This window comes from Typopeltis vanoorti, chromosome 18 (assembly GCF_054136105.1).
Source record: "Typopeltis vanoorti isolate ZY-2024b chromosome 18, IOZ_Tvanoo_1.0, whole genome shotgun sequence".
Taxonomy (NCBI): Eukaryota; Metazoa; Arthropoda; class Arachnida; order Uropygi; family Thelyphonidae; genus Typopeltis; species Typopeltis vanoorti.
The window spans coordinates 44,707,949-44,730,371 of NC_143566.1; the positions used below are offsets into that span (position 1 = coordinate 44,707,949).

At 37.2% G+C, this 22,423-nt stretch overlaps 1 protein-coding gene across 1 annotated transcript in view; it reads right to left on the reverse strand.

The window, feature by feature from the left end:
- LOC150096624 (CD109 antigen-like) overlaps nucleotides 1–22,423 on the reverse strand; it is a 930,782-nt gene that overhangs the window by 349,014 nt on the left and 559,345 nt on the right. The window lies entirely within an intron of this gene.

Here is a 22,423-nt window from a genome sequence, read left to right on the forward strand (position 1 = left end):
TTTGTTATATATTTTTGGTAGGCCATAGAAGACACTTCTATGGCCTACCAAAATTATATAACAAAGATGTTTCTATGAGATCTATTGTAAATTACATAATTTCTTCCACCATCATATTACAAAGTTCATTTCACATCTCTTGAGCACTCACATGGAACAATTCCATTCATTTATTATCAATTTATCATGGTTTCTGATGAAAGTTAGTGTATTATGGTTATTCAATAATTATTTAAATGATCATTTCAATAATTATTTAAATGATCCTGCCTTGGGCATGGATGTCTGTGAAAGTACTAGTGGTGGTAGTCGGCGATAAATGGTGTTGGTGGTAGACGATGAAGGTTGGTGGAGTAGTGAGATGAAGAGTTGTAGAGTAGATACCCTCCTTCGATGAGTCTTTGGACTCCCTGGAGGTGTGATGTAATAATAATGATACATGGTCACTCGATCATTACTGAGTCTACCTATTTGCAGAATCCATAACTACTGTAGCTTTTCCCGTGTCTGCTTTGGTGATAACAAGGTGACTGTTGCATCTTAGGGAATGTAAAGCTTTCTTTTCAGAAGGGGATATGTTAGATAGTGGAAGGTTAGATTTAAGTAGGATGGATGCAATTTCAAAGAGAATATTATTAGCCTCTTCACAGAAAGGTTAAAGAAGTTTCATTCGATGCTAAAAAGGAAATCTAAATAGGGTATCTTTTTTGAAACTATGGAGATTCAGGTCCTTTTGAAAGAATAAATGTTTCACTATAGGTTAAAGGGCATCTGGAAGCATTGATAACTCAATTATCTGGAAGAGAAAGAGAGAGAGAGAGAGGCTTGATCTGTCTAGCAACAAGGACAACAAAGGATATCGAATCAAACAATAAATGAAATACCCATACATCTCCAGCATTTCAGAATCGATTTCAGGAATTCTGAAGAAGTATGATTTAGTAGTGACTTTGATTTCTATTAATAAACTCTCAATGTATTTCTCCTCTTCTAAAGATAAATGCTCTCCTATATCTCTTCCAGGTGCATGCTAAATTCCATGTGACTGCCATCTTTCCTACTTCAAACAAACTTGATGCTCAGAAAAAAGAATACAAGAACATCAATCATATATTTTCCACAAAAAATTCGACAGGTCTGGATTAGCTCAATATAGAATAGAGGAAGACCACAACATTCTTTGGTCTGAAACATGCATTCTACATAGATGTCGGTACAAATTTGAATACCTATTTAAGGAGAGTGCTGAGGCCATGCTTTACCACCCTAACTTGAATCAGAATGACTGCCTATCCTTATCAAAAATATGGGAAAGTTTGATTCGAATAACAAGGTCTTAAGAAACCACCTAGATACTACATCTATCTGATGATCTGTTTAGTATGATATTATAAATTATATATATAAATATCAGTGGTGTCACGTAAACATTTCAGTTGGGTGTGCTGTCGTGGGTTATGCAACCCACACTATAAAATTCAGATCAGTTTGATCGTATCATTGCATTTTTATCGATGTATGAAAGTTTTAAAAGTGTATAGCACATCAGTGCTCATTTTAATCAGTCTAATGCAATTAATCATAGGATAACTATATCAATAAAGCATACCTATGCAGAACAACTCTTTCAGTATGAAAGAGGATGGAAAATAGAAAATTGCTCAACTGGGCCAAGCAGACTCAAGATGTAAACATATGAAAAAGCTAGGTGGTAATTTGTTATGTCTTTCCAAAATCATCAGGAACAAAGGAGTCGAGGTTCTATCCATGATGAATATGCTCTGGTCTAAGATTGTTGGCATTAATGAAACCTGGAATCAAGTGCCAATGTCCAAGTATTTTTAGGAATTGACAGATGAGATAGAAGAGAAGGATAGAGCAATGACATTGACATTAGATGATTTGAGCCCAGTTAGGGTAGAAATTCATGAAAGTAATAATATCCCATGTAGCAGTGAGCTTGAAACTATCTGGTGTGAAGTGAAGGTTAAATGGTAAAATACATGGCAGAATGTTGATACAAACCTGGTAGATCAGTTGCTGGAGACTATGAACTACATCACCAAATTACACTGATGGGTACTATAAGTAATTATTATGGGTGACTTGAATTACCTGAACATTGATTGGATAGCAGAAAAAACTCTTGATAAGAATGAAGGAAAAGTAAAGAGTATTGCAAGACAACTTTCTCAAGCAGAATGTGAAAGAAAGAACTTGAGGTCAAAGATTTGATCATAGCATCAAAAATAGGTCTCAGTTAAGGATTTGACTGTTTTACACCAGTTAGCGACAGATCATGCTGTACTAACCTAGAAAGTAGCTAAGTATTTGGATGTTCCAATTATAACAGGTTACATGCTAAAAGATGGAAATTATGACAAACACAGAGGAATGCTAGGTTAAGGTTAGCTCACATGGTATCAGTTACTGAATGAAAAGGGTATCAGCAGTGCATAGAAAGCTTTGAAAATATTCTTAAATATTGCAATACCTGAATGTGTCCCTAGAATCCAAAGAATGAACAGGGTGGGAGTGAAATGAATGTGCAACCTTATTAAGCAAGGAATTCATAAGAAGGGAATGATGTAAAAGGAATATTGTGAGAATAAGGGTGAGAGGGGTTATGAAATACAGTATATAAAGTAAAATATTTTAGGAAAGATAAGTCAGAGTATGAAAAGAAATAGGCTCTACAGGTATAAAGGTAATCCAAAAAGAATTTTATCTTTATGCCGCAGGTAAAAAAAAAAAAGGAGAGGAAAAATAACTTAACTGAATGCAGATGGTACCCTTGTGTCAGATGTCTATCAACCTGATGTATATGTAACATGGCACAGAGTGTTTACCACTACATTGGATATGACATAGAGGTATATGAGAATGAGATCTAAGAGCTGTTGCATAACCTGGATAAGAATTCAGCAATAGTGATAGATGGGATACAAGCACATATGCTAAAGAAATCTTCAACCAAACTGGCTAGGCTTTGACTTGGTTGTATAATTTCAATCTCAGCTCAACTCAGGAAAGACACTCACAGGAATATATGATAATCCTGTTGTACAAGGTTGGTGCAAAAACTGATGTGTCTAACTATCAACCTATCAGTATCTCTGGAGTGGTTGGAAATATCTTAGAAAAGATGGTAAGAGTTCACATACATAAATGGGTTGACAAAACAGCTATAATTTGCAAGGAACAGCATGGGTTTACTAAAGGAATATCATGTCTGAGCAATTTGCTAATATATTTTATAATAATGTTATGGATGAGCTGAGATGATAAAGGGAAAAGATACGCTATGATACTTTTGGACACTTCTAAGGCATTTGATAGGATACTACATAATTGGAGAATATGATACAGGAATATAACTACTGACTTGAATAAGTGGGTGGCTGACAGAAAGTATCAGCAGTATACAGGGGTGAGGGAGGGGTGAATCGGCCAGATTTAAGGTGATCAATGATGTATCCTAAGGATCAGTCCTTGGATCACTGTTCTTCAATTCAATCTATACATTAAAGATCTCAGTTGTTTGCTATGATATAAAGATAGACAGGGTATCAAGGATGCTAATGACAAAGCATTTACAGTATGTTTTGAACAGGCTGGATCTGTGGGCAAATAAAAAGGAATATCAATTCAACATTAATAAGTGTAAAGATATGTAATTTGGCATGATCACAATTATAAAATGTAACCAAATTACTAAAGCATGACCTCCCCCACCCCTAACAAATCCATGCTTCTCTCTTGAAAGCTTCCCATTCTCATCAATCCATGTTTGTATTCTGTCTGTAACTAGTCTCTCTAATACCTTCATTACTACACCTGATATACACGCTGGCCAATTGTTTGACACTACTGACTCGCATTCTTCCTTATGTAGTGGCACTATGTTTCTTTCTTTCTCTTCTGGAATTGTTCCTGTTGCCTGACTTCTGTTGAACAACCAAATTAAGAGTACAGCCACTCCCCACATCAAAACCACATGATTACACTCCCTAACTGGTAGCATCATTGAGATCCTATTATCACTGCATGAGATGCTATTATTAAATCTAATACTTGAGTTCCACATGTTGCCTCAACTGATAATTGTCCCTGAGTAGCTCAAGAAAGTTGATCTCTTATTCACAGATATTTCCTGCTTTGAGTCAATATCCATAATTAAAGTCACCCATAATTATAACCCTCCTGTTCCTTGCCAGTCTTATCTGTCTGAACATTTCAGAATCATCTCTCTCTGCTTTCCCTGGCCTGTGGCAACAATATCCCACTAAATATCTAAAATTTTTATTTATGATGTCAAGAGATATCTAAAATTTAATTTTGATTTCAGTCAATTTCATGAAATGTGAGGTGTGCTACATGTATTCGTTCAATTATATAATTATCATTATTATTATTATTATGTGACGCCTCCAAGGAGTCCAAAGAATCATCGAGGCAGAGAGAGAGCACCCACTCTACAACTCTCTGTCTCCATCACTCAATCCACCAACTAAGTAAACTGGATCATCTACACCAACGCCATCTACTGCCCACCACCCCTGGTATTTTCACAACAATTACAAACATCCATGACCATGGTGGGATTCAAAACCAAAGCCTTTTGGCTGGAGAGTGGATGTGCTAACCACTTGGCCAACCAGACCGGGTATCTTTTGTTCACACAACAGTGCTCTTTTTTCTTTTTTTATGAAAAAAAAATTTCTGAGAGCTGCTGCTGCTCTCAGAAACCAACCAAATCTTAACAAATACGGTTGCATTAAGCTTCCGAAGATTTGGAAAACACTCATCACTAGAGGTCCCACCTTACATTCCAGGCCACCTACTACCGCCCTTAGAGGGCGCTCCACCTAGATAGGACTTTAGTGTCACCCACGTGGTTGGGCTTAGTATTGTAAGTTTTTGTGTGCATGTTACATTAATTGTGTTTGTAATCCCCGTAGATGTCCTAGTGACTAGGACGAAATATAGGAAGTATTAAATTCTATTTTAATTCTTTTTGAGTGTTGTAAAAAATCCATTAAACCTCCAACATAATAAAAAGGAATCGTAATTGTACTGATGTACTGGACATCATCACGTTGTCGATGTGGTATATCAGTAAAGAGAATCTTGTTGTAGAGTCTTTTTGGGTAACCATTTAAAGAAAGTTCTCTGGATATTGTGGTTAATTCCGTTAGTAGGTCATCCTTGTCTGTTGCATACTGTATAGCTCTTTTCTTGAAACTATGGATAATGCTAAGTTTCTGAGCTATGTGATGAGCTGAGTTGAAATGGAGGTAACGTCCAGTATTTGTAGGTTTTCTGTATAGAGATAGGTTGATACTATTATTGGTTTGTTTCTTTATTAAAATGTCAAGGAATGGCAGTGTTTTATCTTTTTCCATTTCTAATGTGAATTTGATGGTATTGTGGAAACTATTAATTTGGTTGAGGTAATTCATTAGTTCTTCTTTCGTATGATCCCAAATGATAAAGATGTCATCTACATGTTGAAAATTTATTTATCACTAGGTTAGACTATAATAGATTTAGTTTAATCCTTTATCCCAGTGAGAGCAAACAAAGTTTGCGCCTGAAAATATCTTCAGGACTAAATATGGTGTTGTACTATCTTATCCAGTAAGTAGTGCAACACCAAGGCAACTCGTGGCAAAGGTGGAGCAAGCTACCAGGCACTTCTAACCCAGTATCTCCCATAATGCAAAACACATTTCCTATGTGGATATGTATACTGTTATGCATTAAAGGGATTGGCCATCTACCCAGACTAGTTTCGACCTTTATTGAGGTCTCTTCAGTGGGAGCCAGGCCCAGAGCTGGAGATACCAGGCAGAAGCAGTAGCAAGTCATCTGTGCCTATGGGAGTTGCCAAAAGGTTTATCACCTTTTTTAAAAATTACTCTGGATTTAGAGAAAGATGTTGAAAATTTATTTATCACTAGGTTAGACTATAATAGATTTAGTTTAATCCTTTATCCCAGTGAGAGCAAACAAAGTTTGCGCCTGAAAATATCTTCAGGACTAAATATGGTGTTGTACTATCTTATCCAGTAAGTAGTGCAACACCAAGGCAACTCGTGGCAAAGGTGGAGCAAGCTACCAGGCACTTCTAACCCAGTATCTCCCATAATGCAAAACACATTTCCTATGTGGATATGTATACTGTTATGCATTAAAGGGATTGGCCATCTACCCAGACTAGTTTCGACCTTTATTGAGGTCTCTTCAGTGGGAGCCAGGCCCAGAGCTGGAGATACCAGGCAGAAGCAGTAGCAAGTCATCTGTGCCTATGGGAGTTGCCAAAAGGTTTATCACCTTTTTTAAAAATTACTCTGGATTTAGAGAAAGATGTTGAAAATTTATTTATCACTAGGTTAGACTATAATAGATTTAGTTTAATCCTTTATCCCAGTGAGAGCAAACAAAGTTTGCGCCTGAAAATATCTTCAGGACTAAATATGGTGTTGTACTATCTTATCCAGTAAGTAGTGCAACACCAAGGCAACTCGTGGCAAAGGTGGAGCAAGCTACCAATCTGTACCAAATTTTCGGTTTTGGAATGATCTGGGTTAAGATTTTTTTCTCTAGATCTTCCATGAATAAGTCAGCACAAGGAGGTGAGAGGGGGCTACCCATAGCTAATCCAGTGAGTTGTTTGTATATCGTTTTTTGCCAAATAAAATAGTTAGAAGTTAAACAGTGATTGAACAAAGTAGTGATGTTTCTTGGGAACAAGTTGTCTAAGATGTTGATGACTTCAACCACTGGAATGTTAGTAAACAGAGATGTAATGTCCAGGCTTGCTAGTATATCCTCTTCAAAAATAGGGATGTTTTTTATTTTATCTATAAAATGTTTTGAGTTTTTAATATAAGTATCCGAGATGTGAATGTCTTGTTGTAAAATCTTCGCAAGATACTTGGACAGTTGGTAAGTGGGAGAATAGATTCCATCAACTATTGGAACCCAGATCATTCCAAAACCGAAAATTTGGTACAGATATGTATATGATATCTTTATCATTTGGGATCATACGAAAGAAGAATTAATGAATTACCTCAACCAAATCAATAGTTTTCACAATACCATCAAATTCACATTAGAAATGGAAAAAGATAAAACACTGCCATTCCTTGACATTTTAATAAAGAAACAAACCAATAATAGTATCAACCTATCTCTATACAGAAAACCTACAAATACTGGACGTTACCTCCATTTCAACTCAGCTCATCACATAGCTCAGAAACTTAGCATTATCCATAGTCTCAAGAAAAGAGCTATACAGTATATGACAGACAAGGATGACCTACTAACGGAATTAACCACAATATCCAGAGAACTTTCTTTAAATGGTTACCCAAAAAGACGCTACAACAAGATTCTCTTTACTGATATACCACATCGACAATGTGATGACGTCCAATACATCAGTACAATTACGATTCCTTTTGTCAGCAACCTTTCCAAAAAATTAGTTAACCTTTTAAAACCACATAAGATCAGAGTGACATTCAAACCAATCAACACTATTCGGAAATTTTTAAGATCATCAAAAGATCCTCACCCATTCTACAAGTACTCTGGAGTATATAATATACCTTGGTATTAGTTACGTAGGTCAGACCTCTAGAAGCTTTGAAATGAGAAAGAAAGAACACATAGGATATGTCAGAAATAACAGACAAGACATTTCAAGCCTTTCATGCCACTTTGCCTCTACTAACCATCACATTGAGTGGGATAAGAGCCTTATGCCATACATGGAAGATAACTACCATTCAAGAATCTTTAAAGAAGCAGCTACAGTCGCCCATAAAACTGAAAACCTAAACAAGAATCAAGGTCTAATTTTACCAGAAATTTGGAAAACTTTTATCAGATCATTAAACATCAAATTCACTCAAATGAATTTTCATAACAATCAATCAAATGAACTTTCATAACAATTACGTCATGAACCATAACGAATAAATCACGTTAACGAGACATGCACAATACCAATTTTTTGTATGAATTAGAACCATCAGTTATAACCTATTCTGTAACCTTCATTTTAGCTTACTAGTTTGTATTCCCTGAGGATGCCAATAGAAAAAATTGGCGAAACATGTAGGAGGATAAAATAAAGCTACTTGACAATATAAAAAAAGTGTAATAGTCTTATGAATAATTGTCAAGAAAAAATTCAACACAAGTAGAGAAGATGTTGTGGACTTACAAGAAGACTTCAACAGATTGATTGAATGGGCATGGGAATGGAAATACCAGTTTAATGTTGCAAAATGTAAGTTTTTAAAATTTGGAAAATAAAGATGGAATGTAGAATTTACCCAGTGGAGATATATTGTTGGAGGTGGAGGAAATAAGAGATCTTAGGGTGATATTGGATAAGGATCTAAAATTTAGAGGACACATTGCCAAAATTGTGAGGACAACACAATGAATTCTGGAAATGATGCAGAGGACCACTTTCTTGTAGAAGTAATGAGATTCTTGATCTATTGCATAAGGCTCTGATTAGGCCACACATGCACTACTCAAACACAGATTTGGTCACCTGTTTTCAAAAGGACGAAAAGATGTTGGAAAGGGTCCAGAGGTCACTGACTAAGGTAGTTTACGATCTCTGGAATGTCAATTATGAGAAAGGTTGAGAATATGCAATTTACAGAGTCTAGTGGATAAGGGGAAGAGGAGTGATATGATAGAGAAGTACAAGTTGGCAAGGGGTTGTTATAGGATCAATGTTGAACATGTTTTTATAGAAAAAGATGGGAAATCTCCCACCTTTTTCTGTAAAAGAAAGTTCTATAATCCAAGGTCCTTCCTCGAATCTGTATAAGGAGGGTGTGAGCAGAAGATTGAGAATTAGTGTTATTTGCAAGCAGAGTTGTGAATGATTGGAATGCCTTACCTGAGAAGGTGGTGCCTACAGAGAATTTGATTGTTTTTAAGGCATGGTATGATGAACTGTGTGTATGACAAAAGAACTTCCTAGATGAGTTTTTGACTCCATGGGTTCTTAATGGTAATAATAATAATAATTTGTGCTAAACTCAGCCTCACACTAAATGGCATCAAAGACACTGTGATTATTACTTTCTTCAAGTTCTAACTTGAGAGGACATAATTGTTCTGAATTCATCAGTAATACCCCACCTCTTCTTTTACCTTCTCTGTCTTTTCCAAAAATGCTATACCAAACACTTTCTATTCTCATAAATATATAATCCTCTTTTAACCATGTTTCACTGACACCAATGATTTGTGGGCTGATTAACTGTATCAAGGTTACAAATTCTGCATCCTTATTCCTAAAATTCCTTGCATTGGTGTATAAGCACATTAGATTTTGCCTGGTTCCATTTCCTTCCCATAAAACCTTATCTCATCATTCCAGTAACCTGATTCTGTTTATCCCACTGAAGCCATCCCTATACTGTCTTCCTGTTTCCCTTATCTTACAGTTTTGATATCTTGCATTCACAGTCCCACTGTCTAGTTTCTGTTTCCCTGACTGGCTACATGTACAGCTCCTCTCATCAACAATTTCCCCACCTTCTCACTTCCGCTCTCACTCAAATGCAGACTATTTGTAGCAAACAGCTCTCTCCTGCCTTCAAATTCACCTTACACAACAACAACAAACTGAAGTCTTCCTGCACATTTTAGTTACCATGCTATTCATGATCACTGCTATTATCCTTAGCTCCCCACTAACATACTTTGGTAACACACTCACAATTCTACCCTTTACACTTTTGATTCAATGACTTTGGAAACACTCACAAATCTAGGGATCACAGATGTCCCATAAAATACAGGATCGTCCTGTTTTTGGCTAATGCGTCCCGTTGTCCCGAGTAAACTCTCCGGGATAGCTTTTTGTCCTGTATCACTGGAACAAATGCATGTGTCGAAAGATTCTTTTCTCGCATGAATGCACTGTGGACTGATAAAAAAAACAAATTGTCTGTAAAAACTGTAAAATCAATGCTTATTGTAAAATCATCCTTCAGTGAGGATTGTGTAGAAATGACATGATTCTTAAAAACAAACAATTGTTAAGTGAAATTCACTCTTCAGAAAAGTATTGCAAGAGTGAGCAAGACTGATTGATTAATAAGAATATTGTTAGGTGAGAAGAGCATTACTGTATTAGCAATCTATTCTGTATGTATAATAGTAAGCAAAAAACCATTTGAAGGCCACTTAAAGTGGCTTAATGAAACTATGCAGCCTAACAATTGGATTTACTATTTGTTTACTTATACTTAGTACAGTGTGTTATAGTAAACCTTACCATGCACACACTTGGAAAGTTAGAATCATTTTGTAAGACTGACGTATGTGACGGATGCGAATACTAAATTTTCACCCTCAGTAATAAGTGTCCCATATTTTTTCCAATGTATCTGGGATCCCTACACAAATCACATGCTACCTCATTCACACTTCAGTGATCAGGTAACTAAGATAATATCTGGCCTGTGAAATTTTGTATACAAGGACAGACAGGAATGTGGTTTTCAAAGTCTGAGAAATAGAAAGATGTGATAGAAACATCTAAGTTCATAAGGGAATCTTATGGTATACATACATAAAGTGAACATTTTATAAAGAAAACGTGTGATAATCTCTAAAAGCTGAATGGGTATGAATAGAAAGCATTTGAAATAGCAGGTTCTTTTTATGATGTGTGGTAAGTGAATGGAATAAGCTATCAGTGGATATCACACATACATCTTTTTGTGCAAGTTTTCCAGGAGAGGTATGATAGGCACTTTAGCAATGCATGGTCTAAGTTCCCTGGAAGCACCTATATAATTAGAATGAACAGTTAGCTTAATGAGGGAGATAGCTAAGTTATGTGGAGTGATACAGAGGACAAAGCACGAGCAGCATAGAATGATGAAATTTCTGGTGACTGGCAGGAAGGTCAGCTGAAATCAGAAAGAAAGAAGGGCAAGAAAAGAGAAATGAATGCTTGTCTAAGATAGAAAGAAAAATAAAGTATGGTAATTCTATCATAAGAGGTGTGATTAGATATTAGATATGTGTAAAATCAAAGAAACTAGAGCTTTTAGGGTGGAAGCGGTTAAATAGATATGCAGATATCAGTGGGGCAGTTGAGTGTAAGAATGTGCATAAGATAACCAGATAGCCTCAAATGTACTATTTTCACTAGCCTGCAGTTGTATTTCTATTCTATTTGGTCAAGGGAAAAATACAAGAATGGATTGATGAAAATAAGATACTGTATGGGGGGACAGCATGGCTTTGTGAAGGGTAGATCATGCCTCAATAACTTGCTAAAGTTTTATAACACAGTGATGGCCGAACTGGATAAGGGTAATGGGTTTACAGTGATACTGCTGGACCTGGCTAAGGCATTTGACAGGATACCACATGGAATTCTAATCCGTAAACTGCAACATATGGGAATGGATATAGGGTTGGTGAGATGGATAGGTGGGTGGTTGATGGAGAGATATCAGAGAGTAGTTTACTCAGGAGTAGAGTACAATAGACGGCTTGTGACTAGTGGTGTGCCGCAGGGTTCTGTTCTTAGACCACTGCTGTTTATTTTGTTCATTAATGATATAGGGAAGGATCTAAGAGGAACAGTTCATTTGGTTGCTGACGATGCAAAGTTGGGTAGGGCAATAGTGAATGCAGATGTCTACTTGCAGGACGATTTGGATAGATTGGAGTTCTGGGCTAAGGAGAATGGATGTCAATTTAATGTGACAAAATGTAAGGTTATGCATTTTGGGGTGAAAAGATTAGCAACAGTATACCACATTGGTGGAACTGTACTCCAAGAGATTGATGAGGCCAGGGACTTGGGAGTGTTGGTGGACAGGGAGATGAAGTTTAGTGGGCGCATTGCAAAAGTAGCTAAATCAGCTCATCAACTCACTTGGTTGTTGAAAAATACTTTGACAAGCAGAGACAAGCAAGTTATTGTTCCTCTGTACCGAGCCTTGATAAGACCTCATCTCGACTACTGAGCCCAGCTTTGGTCACCTAGGTTTCTTCTTGATGGGGAGGAGGTGGAGAGGATCCAGAGGCGAGTGACCAAGATGATAGCAGGTCTGTGGAATGAACCTTATGAGAACAAGTTGAAGATTTGTGGGTTGCAGAAATTGGTTGATAGGCGGAAAAGGGGAGATATGATTGAGACATTCAAATTGCTAAAGGGTTTCTATAGGATTAATTCAGAGGATATTTTTGAGATTAGGACGGAGAACTAGGGGACATCTACGGAAGCTAGGCAAGAGTGTGGTTAGCAAGGGTGTTAGAGCTGGGTTCTTTACTTTTAGAGTGGTAAATGAGTGGAATAAGCTGTCAGAGTCTGTTGTGGGTGCTATGATAGTGAGTGAGTTCAAGGCAAGGTATGATAGATACTGTCGGAATGTCGTTTAATTGTGTGGACATGATGTTTAGGGCCTCCCTTGATGAGTCTAAGGACTCCCTGGAGTCGCCCGTAATAATAATAATAATAATAAAATGCCTGAGTTAGCATAACTGGTAACTAACCAGAATGGGATAGTTAGTATAAAGTGTCAGGATTGCCAGGAGCATTTGGGACAGGGAGAAGGAGATTTTGGCATTGGTTAGTTCATCCTGGCCAAAGGGTATTGGCATTAGTGAGACTTGGCTGACAGAAGATGATGTAGTTAGTAGGATAGAACGTGAAGGGTATAGTGTATTCAGGATAGAGAGAAAAGAATGGGGGCACATCTCAGTCCTGAAGAAGAAGGCACAAAGTTTGTGCCTTCTTCTTCAGGACTGAGATGTGCTTTGCATTATGGGAGATACTAAGACAAGGAGCGATGAGAGCTTGGTCCTCCTTTACCACGAGTTGCCTCAGTCCTGAAGAAGATGCTTCAGGTGCAAACTATGTTTGCTTACACTTGGATAAAGGATTAAACTAAATATATTATTGTCTAACCAAATGGGGAGGGAAAAAAACTTCCAACAACTTTCTCTAAATCCAGAGTAATTTAATAATAAGGTGAGACACCTTTTGGCAACTCGTATAAGTAAATATGACTTCTCCATTGCTCCCACCTTAGTATCACCACCTCTGGATCTGGTTCCCACAGATGAGACCTCAATAAAGGTCGAAACCAGTCTGGGTATTGGCCCTTCCCTTAATGCATAGCATTATACATGTCTGCAAGGAGATGCGCTTTGCATTATGGGAGATACTAAGACAAGGCGTGATGAGAGCTTGGTCCTCCTTTACTACGAGTTGCCTCAGTCGTGAAGATACTTCAGGCGTAAACTTTGTTTGCTTACACTTGGATAAAAGATTAAACTAAATATATTATAATCTAACCAAGTGGGGGGAAAAAAAACTTCCAATACCTTTAACCACATTCTTTAATCTAAGTCTTGGCTTTGGGTTAATCCCAAGGTGATGAAAAGAGGGGAAAGGAGATTCCAAGACTGATGCAGCAAATTACTCACTGATCAACATACAGGCATGGATAGACAGATATCAGATACTGTATGGGGGAAAATAATTTTGTGAAGGGTAGGTCATTCCTCAGTAACTTGCTCATGTTTTATAATACAGTGACAGCTGATCTGCATAAAAGTAATCAATTTACTGTGATACTGCTGGACTTTGCGAAAACCTTTGACAGGATATCACATAAAATTCTAATCAATAAACTGCAGTACATGGGAATGGATATATATGGTTCACGAGGTGGATAAGTGGGTAGTTGATGGAGAGATATCAGAGAGTAGTTTAATCAGAGGTAGAGTCCAGAAGAAGGCTTATGACTAATGGTGTACCACAGGGCTCTGTTCTTGGTTGCTTATTTGATCTGTATATTAATGATATAGGAAAGGAACTGTTGCTCAGCAGTTTGCTGATGATGCAGAATTGGGTAGGGCAATAGTTAATACAGATGATGTAAAATTTTACAGAATGATTTGGATAGACTGGCAGTATGGACAAAGGAGAATGGATGTCAGTTTAATGTGGCAAAGTGTAAGGTTATGGATTTTGGAGTGAAAAGATTAACAGCTGTGTACCACATTGATGGAACTGTACTCCAGGAAATTGATGAAGCCAGAGATTTGGGAGTGTGTTGGTGCATAGGGAGTTGAAGTTAAGAGGGAAAATAACAAAAGTGGCTAAAGCAGCTTATTGGATTACTTGGTTACTGAAGAATACTCTGACAAGCAGACAAATAAGTTATTCCTTTTTATTGAGCCTTGATAAGACCCCGTCTTGAGTGCTATGTGCAGATCTAGTTACCTAGGTGTCTTGGCTATGAGGAAGAGGTGAGTAACCAAGATGGTAGCAAGTCAATGGAATGAACCTTACAAGAACAGGTTGGAGATTTGTGGGTTACATAAATTAGTTAATAGGCAGAAAAAAGGTGATATGATTGACACAAATTACTGAAGCATTTTTACAAGAATAATACAGACAAACGTTTACAGAACAAATCTGATGGTGGGAGAACTAGGGCCATCCTTCTAAACTGAGCACGGGTATTAGAAGTAGATCTTTTGTTTGGAGAGGTGGTGAATGTGTGGAATAGGTTATTATAATCTGTTGTGGGTGCCATGAATGTGAATGAGCTAAAAGCAAAGTATGACAGATACTGCACAAATGTTGGATAGTGTTTGGTATGATATTTAGGGCCTCTCTCGACGAGTCTAAGGACTCTATGGAGTAATCCGTAATAACAATAATATCAGTATTAAAAGGCTGTTAATTGTGTATATTCTCTAGATACATTACTAGAGAATATATTTTATATGATGAAAAAAATCCAAAATTTTTCAAGGAAGCATGTTACTATCTACGTATAATTTTGAAGAACTTAAAAGCCATTACAAAACTTCTTTAAATCCCAGAAAGGATTTGAACCATCTGGGTCTTTATAATCAAATTACAAATGTTGTATCATTTGTGGAACTGATGACTTTAGTATTATTAACCTAATACTGAAGCATCATGCATTTAATCAAAGATAATATACAAATAACTTAATACTAAATATATACAATGATTATACTGGACTTCATACTAACTAACTGTTTTCGACCTTTCAAGTAAAACTTAGTTCAAACTCTTAAAAAAAAAAAAAAAAAATTTTTTTTTTTTTTTAAAATCGATAAAATCGAAAAAATTAAAATCGAAAACTGCAAAAGATGATTCATAGTCCAAATGCCAGCTATCAACAAAAACTATTCTAAGCTATCAATTTCATTATTATTATTATTATTATTATTATTATTATTATTACCCCAAGACCTCATGGAGTCAAAGACTCATCTAGGAGGTCCTTTTATCACACACACATCTCATCATACTGAGCCTTAAACACACTCAAACTCCTTGCAAACACCACACTCTCAGGCAAGGCATTCCAATCATTCACAACTGTGCACGAAAAAACCTGCCTCTCACTCCCCTACTCACACCCTCTTTATACAGTTTCCAGGGATGACCTCTAGTTCTTATGGTAATTAAGTACCTCTTATGGTAACCAAGTACAGCACATATTTTAGAATCATCACGATTTTCTGGTATGTGACCTTAAATAGTATCCTGGATATTTTAACAGAACAACGCAGTTAACATTTCATTATTAGATTTGTCTGGTAGCATTTTTCTTCCAAATAGGTCTAGTATCTGATCATCTCTTACTTTTTTTTTTTTTTTTTTTTGGTTCTAAAGCACCTGCACTGAATATATGAATCTATAATGAACTTCCTCTAGGCCTTTTTATTATTATTATTAACATCTGCCCTCCATGGAGTCAGAGACTCATCATACTCACTATTGCACACAATGCTCATCCAACTGTTCCTTAAATGGATTCAATGTGTCTACATTCACAACTCACTCAGACAATGCATTCCACTCACCAACCACTCTCCATGCAAAGAACCTTTTCATGACTCCTCTGCTCACACACTCCTTATACAGCTTCCATAGATGGCTTCTTGTTCTACCTCCCCTCCTATTCTATGAAAAATCTTTTCCATCTCAGCCTGATAACAATCCCTGACTAGCTGATATGTCTCAATCATATCCTCTCCCCCCCTCTTTCTCCTATTCACGGGGCTCTGCAATTTACATTCTCTCAATCTGTCCTCATACTACACATTCCAAAGACCACTGACAACCTTTGTGAATCTTCTCTGGACCCTTTCTAATATATCCCTGTCACCATGAAAACCTGGTGACTAAATCTGTGCCCTACCACATGAGGCCTGATCAAGGCCTTATAAAATGGCATCATTATTATTATTATTACATCACACCTCCAGGGAGTCCAAAGACTCATCGAGGGAGGGCATCTACTCTACAACTCTTCATGTCGCTACTCCATCAACCTTCATCACCTAACACCAATGCCATCTACTGCCGACTACCACCACTAGTACTTTCACAGACAATTGCAAACATCAATGCCCATGGCAGGATTCGAACATGCAGCCTTTTGGCTGGTGAGCAGATACTCTAAACGCTCGGCCAACCAGGCTGTCAGGTTCTCCATGTCATTACCATTATCTAATGTGAAGTGTTTGCAACTTGTGAAATGTAGCCCCTGAATTTCCGGTTCTTGTTCACACCACTCCTGGATCTCTTTTACCTGCCATTTTTGCTGAAACTATCAAGTGTCTATTTTGGTAATCTTTCATCTTCCATTCTTTTTTGACTAGATCTTTTTGAATATTCATAATATCAAGTAATTTTCTAACATATTCATTTATATGATTCTGCCACTGATTTTGTTTGTTCACTGTCCTACTTCTACATTTTACCAAGATTTACAATTTTGTGGGGGATCCTGAGGAAAATTTCTAAGCCCAATTAAGCACTAAAATTCAAACCAGTGCTGTCAACTGCAATTTGGTAATTATTACTGAATCAACATACCACTGAAACAAATGAATATTGTCTATTTCCCAAGTAATTATAAAAAGAGTGAAAGATGAGAGAGAAAGAACAAGAGTCCATCCCCGGAAGTTGAAAGATGTGGTGATTATTTACATGAAAAGTGGTGAATGAGTGGAATACATTTGTAGAATGTGTTGTGAATATGGTAAATGAGTTCAAGGTTAAATATGATTGACATACTACATATTGTGGGCCTCCGATTGTCCCCATAAATCTGCTGACTCCGTGGAGGTTGCTGTAATAATAATAATCATAATAATAATAATAAAACCAGGAATTACCCAAGTTATGTTTTTAAACATTTTCTTCTGATGATTTAAACAAGACTGTTTCAGAATTTGAAATTAAAAGGCTACTTCAAAAAAAAATAATAATAATAAAAATAATAATAATAATAAATAAAAAAATAAAAATAAACTTTCTTATCAATTATTTATTATTCCCATATAGAAGTCATGAATATTTGATATTTTTCCTTCAGCCTTATGGCCGGTGAAGCAGCAATACACTACTATACCAGGGAGATGATTATGAAGCAAGGTGGTTTCCCGTTGCCTTCCTTGCCGTAAGTATATTTATGACTGTAGCCATGTGTGTTCATGGGACCAGTTTGCCTGTTTTGAAAAAAAAAAAAAAAAAAAAAAAAAAAAAAAAAAAAAAAAACTAATGCCTTTTTATTCCCTTATAAAGAGGTCTTTAAACCTTATCTAACTTTTTTGGGGACTGAGTGAGCAGTTCAATTTTCACCAGCAGCCAATCAGCCGATAGCTGGCCCATGTCTATCACTAATTATAGCCGCACCTATGAAGAGACGAGCAAACAAGTGCTGCCATCTCTTGGTACCTAACCCTAACAGGATATGTTACTGTCTAAAAAAATAATGTGTGTTCTATGTTCGATTTTCTTGAGTTTATGGGATGAAAAACCCGAGTTTCCAGGAGAAAAAACCCCTTGCCTGTGCAAGAGATCGACTTACTCGGGAACCAGTCAAAGAAAGGCTTAGAAAAAGTTCCTCCAGCCAGTGACTAAACTCGAACTTATAATTCTATCTTCGTGTGGCCAAGCGCCACTTGCACTGAGCTACACAGGCCTTTGCCTGTTTTGAGGGATGAAAAACATGAGCTACTGGGAGGAAAAACCCTCCACTTCCATACGAGACTGGTTAACTCACCTTCAGTTGATAGACCAGATAAATGTTCCTCACGTCATGGATGGGAATCAAACCCAGGTCTTTCCAACCAAAGGGATTCGTCAATACTGACTAAACTATGGAGGCTCCATGAACATTTTAGACAACTCCAAATATTCATGTTGCTGGCAACCATTAACAATACTATTAAAAAAATATGGCAACACTGCAGATCACGATAAATCTCTCACAAGAATACAAAAATCACAAAACACAACAAGAATATACAGTATGTATAACCCAAACCAACAAAAATCCATAAAAATTACTTCCTATCCATTTCACCAATGTTTCTAACCTTAACTCAAACATTTGTGCACCACCACTATCATAATAAATGTATCTAAAACAGGCCTGTTATATTCTTACGGAATACCAAATGATAGCCACGGGAACCATTTTCTACTCCATCTATCCCAAGTGCATTTAAAATCATTCATCTGTCACAAGGGCAATACATGCATTTGTCAGCTCTGACATTTAGGGAATGCCAATTTTGAATATTAAGAGAATTCTAATCCTCACTTTATGATCTGGTCTGAGGCAAAATCTTCTTGTCACATGTTATTGTCATATTTTGACTCCGACTACTTATCACTTAAGCTTGATTTTCTGTCTAAATACCCAAACTGTGAAGTTCTCTTCCTTTAGGACTCGATATTCACAACAAATCCTGGATTCTTTTCTATAATTTCCCCTGGTCAAGTTAGAAGAAATACTGAAGTATTGGCTATTAGTGATGATCTGATTAAAACTGTCTGTCTGTCTACCAGCTCTACTCCCAAATATAGTGCTGACATCAGCAAAACCTCTTTGGAACTCAGACTTAAGCTCTTCCATATTTTCCTTTCTATGGACATCCTACAACTGACCATTGTATCTTCTGTGCTTTGGCACTACAGTGATGTGAAGAGAGATAATTATGCTGATTTCTAGTGCTCCTTTCCAGTGTCTGATTGGCAGGTGTTTCCACTCTCCTGACTGCTCTTCCAAATAACCACAACAATCTTTGATGGAAGAATTAACTTTATCCCTCAATCCAACCAAAATCCTGATTACTATTCAAACCTTGGTTCTCCAAGATATGTGTCAAAGCAGTCTAAGATAAAAATTCTGCATATCTCAAATGCCAAGGCTATTGTGTATGACTTCTGCAATTCTATGATCCAAAGCAACCTCTCTGACATCTAGATGGTACCAGCATAATCCAAAGATAAGGTGAACTTTCTGGCATCATTATTCTCTTCCTATTGTTGTTCAGAAGAACTCAGAGAAATCAACTTCCACTAGCAAGAACATCTAACTACAAGCATCCTCTGATCTTTCACCAGAAAATCAGAACAAATCCTTAACAGCTTGAGTACCAACAGGTATTCTGGACCTGATGGTATTCCACCAATTTTAGAATGGAAGATATTATCAGGTCCATACTCTTACATCTGTCATACTTTTATGGCATCTGCCCAAATAGTATCAAAGCAAGCCTATATTCTGCCCAATCCTCCCTCCCCATAAACGAGATAAAAGCCTATCTTTGGATACTAACTTCAGAAAGTTTGGAGTACATCATGCAGTTGCTCTTGACATTTCCAAAAAAATTTGATGATCAAGTCTGACATAGAACCTACTTATCAAGCTACCATCTATCTTATGGTCTACTACTTAAAACCATTGTGATTGGAATGATTAGTTTCTCCTCTACTCATTCAATATTATGGTGGATGCTTTCCTTTTCTCAGATTTCAGCATTAAGATGGAGTACTCCAGGACTATGCACTTTTGTACACACTCTTCTATCCAAACATTAATGACTTTCCTCCATCCAAGCTATGTTTCTACAGTCGAAGAATTGCTTGGCCTGCACTCATTCTGCTAATCTCTTGATACATAGCATCAACATTTTTCAGTGCAATCCCTGATTTATAGCATCAACCAACAATATATTTTTAACTGTTGGCCTCCATCTCACACAACATAGGCTCAAATGAAACATATTCCTGAGATCTATAATCTACGTAATATCTATTTTTATTTTGGTTAATGTTGTTCAGCTATCATCAGTACCAATCCTCCTCCTCTTCTTATCCTTCCTGAAAATATAATACTCCTTACATTTTATCCTTATAATTATATCATCTTCTGTCTACCAGGTCTCACTAATTTTGATAATTATTGGTCAAATTATGTTAGATGTTGTACAGGTGAGAAGTACGTCTTGAACAAAAAAATACTGTGCTATGTTAATTAGAATATTAATATACTGATATATTAGTATATTTACTATATTTTATATATCAATATTTATATTTAATAAATATATTCGTTAAGGTATGCAGGTAGTTTATTTTTTTCCCCCGCCCATTTAAATCCTAACGAAACTTAAGATTTTATTGGCATGATGATCATATGAATTGTAATATATGAAATCAAAGAATGGTACAGTAAATTATAGTAAAGAAAACACCTGCTGTGATTTCTATACACATTACATTAAAGTAAAAATAATATGTAAAAAGCTGCAGTGAGTGTAAAATTTGTGGTCATCTTATATGGCAAATGTAATACAAAATAAACATTTTGAAAAGAAAATGTTTTGGTTATCATATACTTCAGTTGGCTTTGTGTGCGACATATGGTATATCAAATTTCTTTGAGGGAATGATGTTTTCTTGATAAGAACAGTGAAACAAGTAAGTCAGTCCAAGAAGATAAATTTAATCTTAGTAATCTAGGTATTATCAAAACTAAGGGAAGGCTGAATGTGTATTAAGGCTTCAGATGAAAAACCATGATTTGGCTGTGGTGCAAGCCTATGCACCTAATCTGGAGTCAGAATACTTTGCCTTCCTAGAGGAAGTGGATGCTGCTTTTGACAGGGTGGCAGACATGGAATCAGTCCTGCTAATGGGTGACTTCAATGCACATGTTGGAACAGATGACCAGACATGGAGGGGTGTGGTTGGGAGGAACGGTGCCCCTGACCTTAATGCGAATGGGTTGAAATTATTGGACTTCTGCTGTATTAATAGCTTGTCCATAATGAATACCTTCTTCCAGCACCGAGAAGTCCATAAGTATACCTGGTACAGGGATACACTAGAACAAAGGTCTCTGATTGACTTCTTTATAGTCTCAGCAGACCTATTTTCCTCAGTGTTGGATGTTCGTGTGAGAAGAGGGGCAGAATTGTCAACTGACCACCACCTTGTTGTGTGCACTCTACGGCTTCAGAAACCAGATATTACCATCAACACTGGTAGGCCTAAGCAGCTATACCGCGTGAAATGGGAGACATTGGAAAATGGGGGCTGTGAGGAAGAATTTTGCAGATGACATTTCCTCCAGGTTCAAAGAGATTCCCAAACATACTGCAGATGTTGAGAAGGAATGGAAGCTGTTCAGAACAGCTGTCACTGCCTCTGCACTCTCATGGTGTGGCAGAAAGCGGCTCGGCGTGGCAACGGGCAGTGAGAAAAGGACACCTTGGTGGAACCAAGAAGTCCAAAAAACTGTCCGGGCAAAAAAGGAGTCCTACCTAACATGGCTTAGAGTCACGTCACCTGAGATGCGTTTGCAGTATGCTGAGGCACGAAAAGCTGCTGCTAAGGCAGTAAAGACAGCAAAGCAGAAGACTTGGAAATCCTTTGGAGAAAGATTAGATTCATCCTATGCAAATGCAAACAAAGTATTCTGGCAGACCATCCGCAGCCTTCGAGGGAGGAAATCGTGCACAGCAAGGGTAATTAAGGCCTCTGATGGTGCACTTTTAACAACCAAGAAGGATATCCTCCACAGATGGAGGGAATACTTTGAGAGCCTTCTTAACCCGGGTGGCCCAGCAGTTGTGGACATCCAAGAGGTGCAGATCGGGGCAATGACTAGTCTCACAGCAGAAGAGGTCCATTTAGCAATAAAATCGCTAAAATCGGGCAAGGCTGCTGGCGATGATGAAATTCGGCCCAAAATGCTAAAAGCCTTAAATCGAGATGGTGTTCTCTGGCTGACTCGAGTGTGTCAGGCTGCTTGGATATCTGGACGACCACCAAAGCAATGGCAGACAGGGATAATAATACCAGTCTTCAATAAGGGAGACCAGGGAGACTGCAGCAACTATTGTGGCATCTCTCCGCTCAGCCTGCCTGGAAAAGCATATGCTAGGTGCTTGGAAAGAATGTGCAGGAGCATAGTTGAATCAAAGTTCCAGGAAGAACAATGTGGCTTTTGTCCTGGTAGAAGCACAGCACAACTGACCAGATCTTCACTTT